The following is an 11,243-nucleotide window of genomic DNA, read 5'->3' on the forward strand; positions in this document are numbered from 1 at the left end:
AGTCATCCAAGGAAAGCAATATTCTATTCACTTTCCAGATATGAAAACTGAGGTACTTAAAAAATTAACTAATTTACTCAAGACTAAATAGCTTGTGTCTTGGAGAGCAAGCATTTAAAGCCAATTCAAGCTAATGCCAAAGTTTTCTTATTTCGGATCATAGAAGGAAGGGAGAGAAGGAGGAGGTGGTGAGACTAGGGGAGGTAAGGAGGAAAATCTGAAAACTTTTCTTGAGCTTGTACAACTGAAAGATTCAACCTCTTTCCTACATTATGACAACAGTTGTAAAAAGAAGAAATTATAATTTGTGAGTTTTCAGATAATCAAATTGTCTGCATGACAAGAAAAACATTGATCAGACAAGCCCATAATGAGTGGAAAGAAACACTCTAGGCAGATGTTTTCAAAAGGGGAACAAGGGTAAACGGCGTGTTGAAGATATTAATCTTCATGATTGTTGCCTTTGTTATTTTGCTTCATTCTCCTTCACCCTTCTTGGTCTAAAAATATGAAATAGCATGAAAGCAAGTTAGTTTTCAGGGCCAGTTATTTTTTGAAAAGCCATGAGAAAAAAAAAATGAGAATAAAGGCTAGACTTTCTAGAAAATTCCCCTTCCCCCCTTCAGTCTTCATATTTTCCTCACAGCATGTACATATGTCTCTATCTTGATGAGTCCCACTGCAGACCGCTAGTCATGAAATTCAAAGACCAAGAGAGAAACTCTTGAAAAGAAGACAGTCAAGGGAAAGAAACAAGTTGACTTTTGTGTGTGTATTCCAAAGTGCTTTACTTCTTCTAAAATTTTTTCTGTATTTCTTTTTCTTAGTTGGTAATAAATAACTTGTAGGGGAATAAATGTGAGCAGACTTGGTCAAGAGACTGGAATGAAGAGAAGGCTTAAGAGTACATTAGAATAGAATCACTCCAGGAAAAGGTTATCCATGTGGCCTGCCTTTATGAGATGACATTTAAATAAAAGTACTGGTTCACTTTTAATTGATCCCTGTATATTAAAAGGCATCTCAGAGAGAAGTGTGGTGTGAATAACGGAATCGTGGCTGTTTGTGCCGATGGAGGACCTCGAAACCTCTGTATGTGGAGATACATGGTGATTGTAAGCTATTTGAGGAAATTTGCATCCTGAGACTTCTCATCAAGCTCTGTCACAAAATGTCAACACAGTGATGCATAGATATTTTCATAGTCCCTCAAAAACAAGTTTCTGAAATAGTTTCCTATAAACATAGTGAGGTTTTACATATACTTTGATAACCTACGCACTTAATCACTTTGTCATGTCTGACTCTTTGCAACCCTTTGGACTGTAGCCCATCAGGTTCCTCTGTCCGTGGGATTTTCCAAGCAAGAATACTGGATTGGGTTGCCATTTCCTCCTCCAGAGGATCTTCCTGACCCAGGGATTGAACCCATGTCTGCTGTGTCTCCTGCATTGCAGGTGGATTCTTTACCCACTGAGCCATCAGGGAAGCCCTGATACCTACAGCGAGAGCTAATTTAGAATGGGTGTGGATGGGGATAATGTGGGGAAGGAAGCAGAAGAACGAACTTACAACTTACGGCAACTTTTTTGAAACTTTATGCCACCTAATGTTCAAATGTGGCAAATTTCCTTTGCTTGAAGATGATGCTGGTTTTCATTACACAGTTTCATTGCATATTATTGTGTCAGGAAGACATGGGTTCTTCAGAATGAAAATTAAAATTCATTCTCTAGCTGAGAGATGTATCTGAAAACTTGTGCCATCTGGAACTGCTCAAAGTCCAAAATTTTAAACTCTCCTGGGGAGAGTCTCCCACTCCTCCACTTTACTAAGTGGTATTTTCAGATTTTAAATCTGACCAATTCACTTGAAACTTTGATCTGTCTCTAGACTTTCCTTCCTTATGCAGCCTGTACTTAAACTTCCTTACCTCTTGTGTTGGTCTAAAATCAATAGACTGTTAGTTATCTCTCCAGTGAAAAAATGGGTTTATTTCAGATCAGCTGAGGATTATAATTTGGGGTCTGCAACTGTGATGAGCCATGTGCAAATCTCTGCAGTTTATTAAACCAACAACTGTTGAATTTCCAGTCTTGTTTTTCCTTTTCTGACACCAGTTGTTGGACTTCTATAGCCAGTTTTTCATTTTACCATTTAGAAAAAGACTCCTTTAGACGATGACAGAGATTTGGCTGCTGCTAGTTCCTTTAAGAGAGCATTCCTTGCAGAAATGTTAGCAAGGTGATTTCCCTTGGTTTCAGAGGGTCAAGTTTAGAATGCCCTGGAATATCAAGGACAGCTAAAGCAGCAGATACAAGTATTGCACCAATAATTCCTGAACATAGAGGCCATTTAAAATTTTATTTCTGCTGGAAGTAAGGAAGCCATGTTGCTTCCATGACATTCAAAAATCGTTAGCTACTCTGGAAGCATATACACTATCAGTGTGAAAACTGCCAAACATGAGCAGTTTTGTCCTTGGTTAAAGTGTGAAATTTCGCCTATTGAGCTCGAGCAGCCACAAGTGAAGATGCTGCCTGAACAACATCAAAAGGGGCTGCAGTAGTTTTCCCGGCACTGTGTTTGCCATTGTCGCCTTTTAAATGAGAATTATCAGTGAACCATCAGAAGTCAGTGTTGCCCAAAGGAATTTCCTGCAGATTACAGGAGGAGTCAGAAGGTGATCCATCACTGTTAAACAGTCATGAGGGCCTTTGTCAGTAATGCAGGAGAGAAGAGTAGCAGGATTAAGGCTGTTACAAAACAAGAGTGATGTGAGAAGTTAAAAGGCCTTCAAAGGAGGAAGGCCGCTGACTGAGAAGAGTCAGTGTGACAAGAATGCAGGACTTCTGCACGAGGCACGAAAGTGGTCTCAGGGGGTCCCGGAGGCCTCGGCCAGAAAGGCAGTGGCCAGAATGTTTCTCCGTCCTACGGAGGGATGAGTGTGAATTAGACGGGAAGAGATCCGTCCTACGGAGGGATGAGTGTGAATTAGACGGGAAGAGATCCGTCCTACGGAGGAATGAGTGTGAATTAGACGGGAAGAGATCCGTCCTACGGAGGAATGAGAGTGAATTAGACGGGAAGAGATTCGTCCTACAGAGGAATGAGTGTGAATTAGACGGGAAGAGGAATGTCTCTCCAAGCTGCTTAAGAGCGAGGGTTGGGAAGAGCCGCCGTTGTTCTTGTCCCGAGAATTGGGAGGACATTGGAAACGCTGGCTGGAGGACTGAAGGCCCCTGAAGTGCTTAAACGTAACAATCTCTTTATCCTGACTCTGCAGTAAGAACAGAAATGGGAAGGATTTGGGTTTCCTGTAGACGCCTTCATCTGCTGGAGCTGAAGATTAAGATTTTTGGTTGCCTGGCTTTGAGGTGACATTTCCTCTAGAGTTTGAGACAGCTGGTTTGCCAGATTAACTAAATTTACAGTGGACATTGTTTCTCATCCCATGCTTGTTCTTTTTGCTTGAAGGGAACTATTCCGGGTCCAGCCTTTAGTAAACATAGAATTAAAAGCTACCAGGGTAGAATCAACATCTGAAGGAAGACCAGAATTTTCTTTAGAAACAACCTGAAGTGGATTGTAATAGTCATGAACAGCTTTGTCAGATTTTTGTGTGCAAGTATGAATCTTGTTTCAATCAGCAAACTTTGGAAAAGCCCTAGGAATTGCTCAGTGAAGTCACCTAGCAACGGCCCTAGTCTGATCAGATTATAAGTTTGTGGGCTGGTCTCCCACTTATAATTCTAGTGACCACACACTGTTCTCCCAATTAGTGGTTTTTATGCAATGCTGGGCCTGGCCTTCACTGACAAGCATATGAACCAGCTGATGTAAGTCAGAGTGAACAGGTTGATAAGTTTGCATGACTATATTAAATTCATCAGCAGATCTGTGAAGATCTTCAATTACTTTAGGAAAATCTCTGACTATGGCTCAAAGTTCATCTTTAGCCCAGGGAATACAAGAGTTTAAGAGTTTATCCTTTGGATCCTCAGGGGCTTAATTTTACAGGGTCAGGTTCTAACAAGCTCAGAGGAAGAACGAACAGGGGGGAGTTTCAGACAAAAAGGAGAGTTGGGTGAGAAAACTCTTACGTTGAGCAGGGAGGAGACTGAGAATTTAGGGGAGGTGTAGGCCGCAAAGAAGGAAAGGGGAAGAAGACACCTCTGGAGGCGGAGACTGAGACAAAGCCAAAGAAGCGCTGAGGTTTCAGGAGCCCTCTATCATTCTTTAATTGTTTGTTCAAATCCTAAAAGATGCTGCTGTGAAAGTCTGCACTCAAAAGGTCAGCAAATTTGGAAAACTCAGCAGTGGCCACAGCACTGGTTTTCATTACAATCCCAAAGAAAGGCAATGCCAAAGAATGCTCAAACTACTGCACAATTGCACTCATCTCACACGCTAGCATTAGCATTAGCATTAGCTCAAAATTCCCCAAGCCAGGCTTGAACCGTGAACTTCCAGATGTCCAAGCTGGATTTAGAAAAGGCAGAGGAACCAGAGATCAAATTGCCGACATCTGCTGGATCATTGAAAAAGCAGCAAGAGAGTTCCAAAAAACATCTAGCTCTGTTTTATTGACTATGCCAAAGCCTTAGACTGCGTGGATCACAACAAACTGTGGAAAATTCTTAAAGAGATGGGAATACCAGACCACCTCACCTGCCTCCTGAAAAACCTGTATGCAGGTCGAGAAACAACAGTTAGAACTGGACATGGGCCAACAGACTCATTCCAAATTGGGAAAGGAGTACGTCAAGGCTGTCACTCTGCTTATTTAGCTTATATGCAGAGTACATCATGTGAAATGCTGGACTGGATGAAGCACAAGCTGGAATCAAGATTCCCGGGAGAAATATCAATAACTTCACATATGCAGACGACACCACCCTTATGGCAGAAAGTGAAGAAGAGCTAAACAGCCTCTTGATGAAAGTGAAAGAGGAAAATGAAAAAGTTGGCTTAAAACTCAACATTCAGAAAACTAAGATCATGGCATCTGGTCCCATCACTTATATGGCAAATAGATGGCAAAACAATGGAAACAGTGACAGACTTTATTTTTGGGGACTCCAAAATCACTGCAGATGGTGACTGCAGCCATGAAATTAAAAGATGCCTGCTCCTTGGAAATAAAGCTATGACCAACCAAGACAGCATATTAAAAAGCAGAAAGCAGAGACATTACTTTGCCAACAAAGATCCATCTAGTCAAAGCTATGGTTTTTCCAGTAGTCATGTATGGATGTGAGAGTTGGACTATAAAGAAAGCTGAGCACTGAAGAATTGATGCTTTTGAACTGTGGTGTTGGAGAAGACTCTTGAGAGTCCCTTGGATAGCAAGGAGATCCAATCGTCCATCCTAAAGGACATCAGTCCTGAATATTCATTGGAAGGACTGATGTTGAAGCTGAAACTCCAGTACTTTGGCCACCTGATGCGAAGAGCTGACTCATTTGAAAAGACCCTGATACTGGGAAAGATTGAAGGCCGGAGGAGAAGGGATGACAGAGTATGAGATGGTTGAATGGCATCACCGACTCAATGGACATTAGTTTGAGTAAACTCCAGGAGTTTGTGATGGACAGGGAGGCCTGGCATGCTGCAGTCAATGGGATCACAAGGAGTCGGACACGACTGAGCAACTGAACTGAACTGAACTGAATTGTTTGTTTGCCTCAGGTCATCTTAAAATCTTATTCTGTAGAGAGGCAATTTTAGGCTCCAAACTTCCCAGGTGGCTCAGTGGTAAAGAACCTGCCTGCCAATGCAGGGAATGCAGGAGATGCAGGTTTGATTCCTGGGTCAGGGAAGATCCCCTGGAGGAGAAAATGGCAACCCACTTCAGTATTCTTTCGTGGAAAGTCCCATGGACAGAAGAACCTGGCAGGCTCTTTTGAAGGTCCCAAAAGAGTTGAACACAACTTAATGACTGAGCATGCATGCAGTGTCTGGCAGCTTTAAAATATTACGAAGCAATGTCAATTGAATGAGGCATACCACTCTGGTTAGGGAGTGTCTGAGCTATTGTAGTTCAACTTAGTTTTAAGAAAATTAAGTTTCAGGATATAAAGATTCCAGACAATGGCCATTGATTCCCTAAACTGCCTTTGTTAATCCATTTAGTTAGAAATGTACATTAGGAAGGACCTTGATTTTTAATCATAAAATCTCCAGAATCCCTGAAGGGTAGATGGGGCGCTCTCAAAAAACATTTAGATAATTGGGATCCCATTTCCCAGGTGTTATTCTATAAATAAAAGAATAATTTTCAAACAGCTAAGACAACTAAACTCAAAGAGCTTAAACTTTTGCAGTATCTCAAGCAGCTTTCGACTCAAACAGTTCAAACAGCAAGCAGGCTTAATACCAGCCAGTTCCGAAGGAGCCAGACTGAAGGCTGCTAAGCCAGGTCCTATGGAACAGCCTCTATTCCAAAGTATTGTACAATTCAGGCACTATTTCAGTGAAGCAATCCCTGTTCCCAAAGGAATGGGCCGAAGTCTTCTGAGCCAGTTTGAGCTGAAGCAGTCAGATCTCAAAATCAGACCGAAATGTCAAATGAGTACTTGCATACAGAACAGGACCTTGATTAGCAAGGACAAAATCTTAAAAGTAAATCCTGAAAAAATGCCTAGAGATCTTCAGGCTCAGATCCAGGAGAAAGACAGCTTCAAGGGGTCAGCAAGAAGAGCCACGGTAGAGACAATGTGCTCATGTGGGTGCCTCACTTGTTTGCTCACCAGCCCCAGAGCCTTCAGGGTGCTTCTGTGGTCTTCACAGGGGCCACCGAAATGTTGACCTAACACAGACTGCCAGTTACTTCTCCGGCAAAAAAAAAAAAAAAGTTGGGGGAGGGAGGTTATTTGGGATCAGCTGACAATTGTAATTCAGGGTCTACAACCTTGGTGAGCTGCGTGCAAGCTCCTGTAAGGGAAGGGGAGCCCCTTCTATAGAGGGAAAAGGAAGTCAGGAGGGCTATTGTAAACGAGGAGTCCATGGTCCAGACTTTGCCGGGAAAGAAGCGTCTGTCTTCTTGGACTCTACTCTCGTCACAGGGTGTGCGTACTCCCTGCCTTGGTCTGCTGAATCTAGTTGAGGTTTCTGTTCGATTTTTTTACACTTGTTATACTCTTCTTTTGAGCTCACAGTTCAGCATACACTGCTTAACATCAGCACACTTTGCTTAACTTTTAAGAGATTCTATTTTGAAAATATTAAACTAACTTTAAATTTTAACTTTCTTCTTAAATCTTATTACCTTTTAGCCTTCTACCCTCTGAGGTCAAATATTGAGGTTTACGTCCAGAACAAAACTGTAAACTTAAATAGCAGACCAGAGAGAAGGCTTTCCCCATTCCTTCAGCTTATTAAGAACTAAACCTTGAGATAATTGTGTTGTCTTTTCCAAGGACTTTGAGACTTCCTCTCTTTCGGGCTAAACCCCGAGGCTTCCTGTCGTATGGAAAGATGAAGACATCAAGTAAGGGAAGAAAAAGAGAAACCTGGTTCAGACAGCCTATAGCAAGGAGAGAGACGAGACAGGGCAGTAGGAGTGGCAGACGTGGAGTCAGGCATGTGTGTTCCGCTCACCCGTTTCAGATTTCCACCAGGGGAGAAAACGAGCATTGAACAGAGCAGGCCCCGACGGTCCTCGCTGCCCCCGTGTCTTCTGCCTGCTTCTGTCTGTAGAAAACTTCAGTCAAAGAATAAGTTTAATCAGAGAGATGAGAACACATGGAAACAAAGGAAATCAAATAACAATAATCTGGTCATTAAGCACAGTCAAGGACCTCTAGTCCCCTCTCAAGGACCATAGATGGTATTCTGAGCCATGTCCTGTGAGCTGTTTTATAGACACCAGAGCACCAGGTGGAAGGACCTAACTGCATGGTGACCAGACTCCATCCACAGCAGAAGCTGCCACAATTCCGAGAACTAGCCTCAAAGAAACCACTCTGAAGATGACTGTCAGAGATGATGGTGTTTCTGCATGTAGCCCCCGACCTTGTATAAAGGCTCTCAGGTTGGGGGGGAGTCTGCCTTCGGACACATGCCTGCCCTCCCCCTGCCAGGTGCTGGCATCTGAAATAAAACAAACTTTCCTTTCCACTAACCGACCTGTTTCTTGGCTTTGGGGCCGCGAGAAACTGGATCCCCCACTTTTTAGTAACAGTATGTTGCACGAAAGTGAAAGTCACTCAGTCATGTCCAACTCTTTGTGACCCCATGGACTGTAGCCTGCCAGGCTCCTCTGTCCGTGGAATTCTACTGGCAACAATACTGGAGGGGGTTGCCATTCCCTTCTCCAGGGGGTCTTCCCAGCCCAGGGATTAAATCTGGGTCTCCTGCCTTGTGGGCAGATTCTTCACTGTCTGAGGCACCAGGGAAGATCCTGAAAGAAGAGGATTTTGTGCCAGTCATGTCTGGACTTCGTCTCACACACCATGCCTACTAAGCTCTCACCTCCCTCCTGGCAAGTGAGAGATCAGGCATGATTGAGAGTCACTGCTAGACTCTTAACTTATCAAGTCAAGAGAAAAACTGGACAATATCATACATGTTGCATGCTCAGCCATGGGGACTACCAGGATGAGCAGCAGCCAGGCACCAAGGAACATCACCATGGAAACAGAGAAATCAAAATATCTGAGGACCACATCTTGCCAGTCACCAGGAGATCATGCGAGCCACACCCTCGCCCACCTCTCAGGGTCATCCCAGTGGGCCAGCTCTGAGCGCCCGGTACCTTTTCTTAAAGCTTCTTCCCAACATTACAGCCCGGAAATGTCTTTCTCGAGGATTTGGAGGCGTCTCTCAGCAGTGTAAGCCTCTCGGGAGATGGCAGCCCGTCTCCAGGTTTCTGTGAGCCTGAGCGCAGCCGGCACCCGTATACTACCTCCTATCACAAAGACACAAAAAAGCTGCATTTCTTTTAGGCAAAACCATGTTCTCAAACATGGACGTCCTGTGTTCTCTCTCTCCCCCCAGGTGCTTAGAAAGCCTCCTACTCTCTGTTTCAGCAGAAATGAGTTCAGACTGAGTTCTGCTCTCTCGCCTCTATTGCGATCGCCTTAAGTTAAGTATTCTGTGCCTATTTACTTGTGTCCAGGGCAATTTTTGCTTTGACAGTGGAGAAAGAAAAACAGGGGAAAAAAGTCTCCAAAGCACCAGTTTTTTTTTTCTCTTAAAGATTAAGAGCCGTGCAAAGGAACTATTAAAAGTTTATCACTTCAAATTAAGATTACCACATCAGAATAAGTTTTTATTTTTGCATTTGTTTCATTTTGCTTTCACCTAGGATCCAGCAAGTAAAGCCTGGGAGTATAAACAGAGCAGCTTTATGTGAAATAATCAACCTTTTCTCTATATATCTGACCTTTACAGTCCACCTTTAACACTTATCTCATTCACTGTAACAAACTCTCAACATTCTGCCCTATACCATCAGTATCTTCCGGAATACTGGAAGGTCATAGAGAATAAGAACCGTGTCTTAGCATCCCTTCCGCCATCCTTACCTATCACACATTTAGGCACAAACTAGATACTCAATTATTTGTTTAATCCACCCATCAATTAATATTAATGAACAAATTCTGTGTGCCTAGCAATGTGCTAAACACTACGACTGAAAAGAAATGATGAAGCAAGTCAGAATGAGAAAAACAGAGATGGGCCAGTGGTTGATTCCATGCTCCCAGGGCAGGGCGCCCAGGCTCAGTCACCCATCAGGGAACTAGATTCTGCATGCCGCATAGTGTGGCCAAAAAACAGAAAGATTAAGTTGGTGAATTTTTTCAAAAGAAAGGGAAAGCAAATATCACACATTAACACATATATGTGAAATCTAGAAAATGGTAGAGATGAACCTATTTGCAAAACTGAAATAGAGACCCAAACATAGACGACAAACATGGACACCAAGGCTGGGAAAGGCATTGAGATGAGCTGGGAGGTTGGAGCTGACATTTACACTATCATGTAACTGTCGACTTAAAAAGATGCGCAGTGTGAGACATGTGAGCAGCGCTGTGTTGGGGGCAGAATGGGGACTGCAGCCCGAGACAGCACCTCAGATGGCGGAGAAACTGCGCCAAAGAGGTGGGGGGAGGGTCGATGTGTGCGATTTCGGTGGAGTTCCTGTAATCCAGCATTTACTTACAAGAGGCTTCCTGCCAGTCACAGAGCTGCTGATGGCGCCATGCAGGGATTTAGTGCTTTTCCAGGTATGAGGAGATGCAAGGATAGGGCTCAGGACACCAGTTCCTACAAATATCTACCATCTGAAGACCTGCTCTGCCAGTTTCCCGGAGCACAGAGGGCCTCATTCCTGGCGTGCATTCTGAACCCCTTGGGGGGTGTTGATGGCCAACAGCTGCAGCAGTACACGGTTCAGTCCCCGCAGAGGCAGACGGCAAATGCCCTTGGCAAGTACCGATGTCGCTGACACAGCACCGTCAATCCCGCCTCCCGATTCCCCTCCGCCCCCTTCCTCCCTTTGGCAGCCATACACTGGTTGCCTACGTTTGTGTCTCTATTTCTGTTTTGCAAATAGATTCACCTTTACCATTTTTCTAGACTCCACATATATAGGTTAATATATAATATTTGTTGTTCTCTTTCTTTTTTTCCAGGGGGCGGGGCGTCCCTGGTGGCTGAGAGGTAAGAAACTGCTTGCCAATGCAGGACACTTGGGTTCAATCCCTGGGTCGGGAAGATCGCCTAAAAAGGAAATAGCAACCCACTCCAGTATTCTCACTTGGAAATCCCATGGACAGAGGCACCTAGTGGGCTACATGGAGTCACAGAAAGAATCGGACACGACTTGGCGACTGAACAAGAGCAGATAAAATAGAGACCTGGTGAGAACCTGCGGCAGGGCTCTGTGGGGACCTAACTGGGAAGGGATCCGAAAAAGAGCAGTTACATGTCTACGTACAGCTGATTCCCCTTGTTAAAAAGCAGAAACTAACACAACATTGCAGAGTAATTACCCTCCAATTAAAAATAAAATAATTTTAAAAGTAAAAAATCTAAAGAAGCGTGAACCGCGATCCTGACTTTTAGGTGCTGCTTCGCTGTTTAGCCACGGAGTCACATCTGGCTCGTTGCGACCCCACGGGCTGTTTGTTGCCCAGGGATTCCCAGGTGGCGCTTGTGGTAAAGAGCCCAGCTGCCCGTGCAGGAGTCATAAGACACGTGGGTTCGACCCCTGGGTTGGGAAGATCCCC

The 11,243-nt window shown here is 43.9% G+C and overlaps 1 protein-coding gene across 1 annotated transcript in view; it reads left to right on the forward strand.

The window, feature by feature from the left end:
- The window catches only part of LOC110128392 (uncharacterized), a 323,980-nt gene extending 312,968 nt beyond the window's left edge, over window positions 1-11,012 (forward strand). Inside the window, exon 11 of the mRNA XM_070450232.1 lies at window positions 10,647-11,012. The gene's annotated coding sequence lies outside the window, so the exon portion shown is untranslated. The remainder of the gene's footprint in view (window positions 1-10,646) is intronic.
- Window positions 11,013-11,243: the final 231 nt, after the last annotated feature.

Source organism: Odocoileus virginianus, chromosome 19 (assembly GCF_023699985.2).
Source record: "Odocoileus virginianus isolate 20LAN1187 ecotype Illinois chromosome 19, Ovbor_1.2, whole genome shotgun sequence".
Taxonomy (NCBI): domain Eukaryota; kingdom Metazoa; phylum Chordata; class Mammalia; order Artiodactyla; family Cervidae; genus Odocoileus; species Odocoileus virginianus.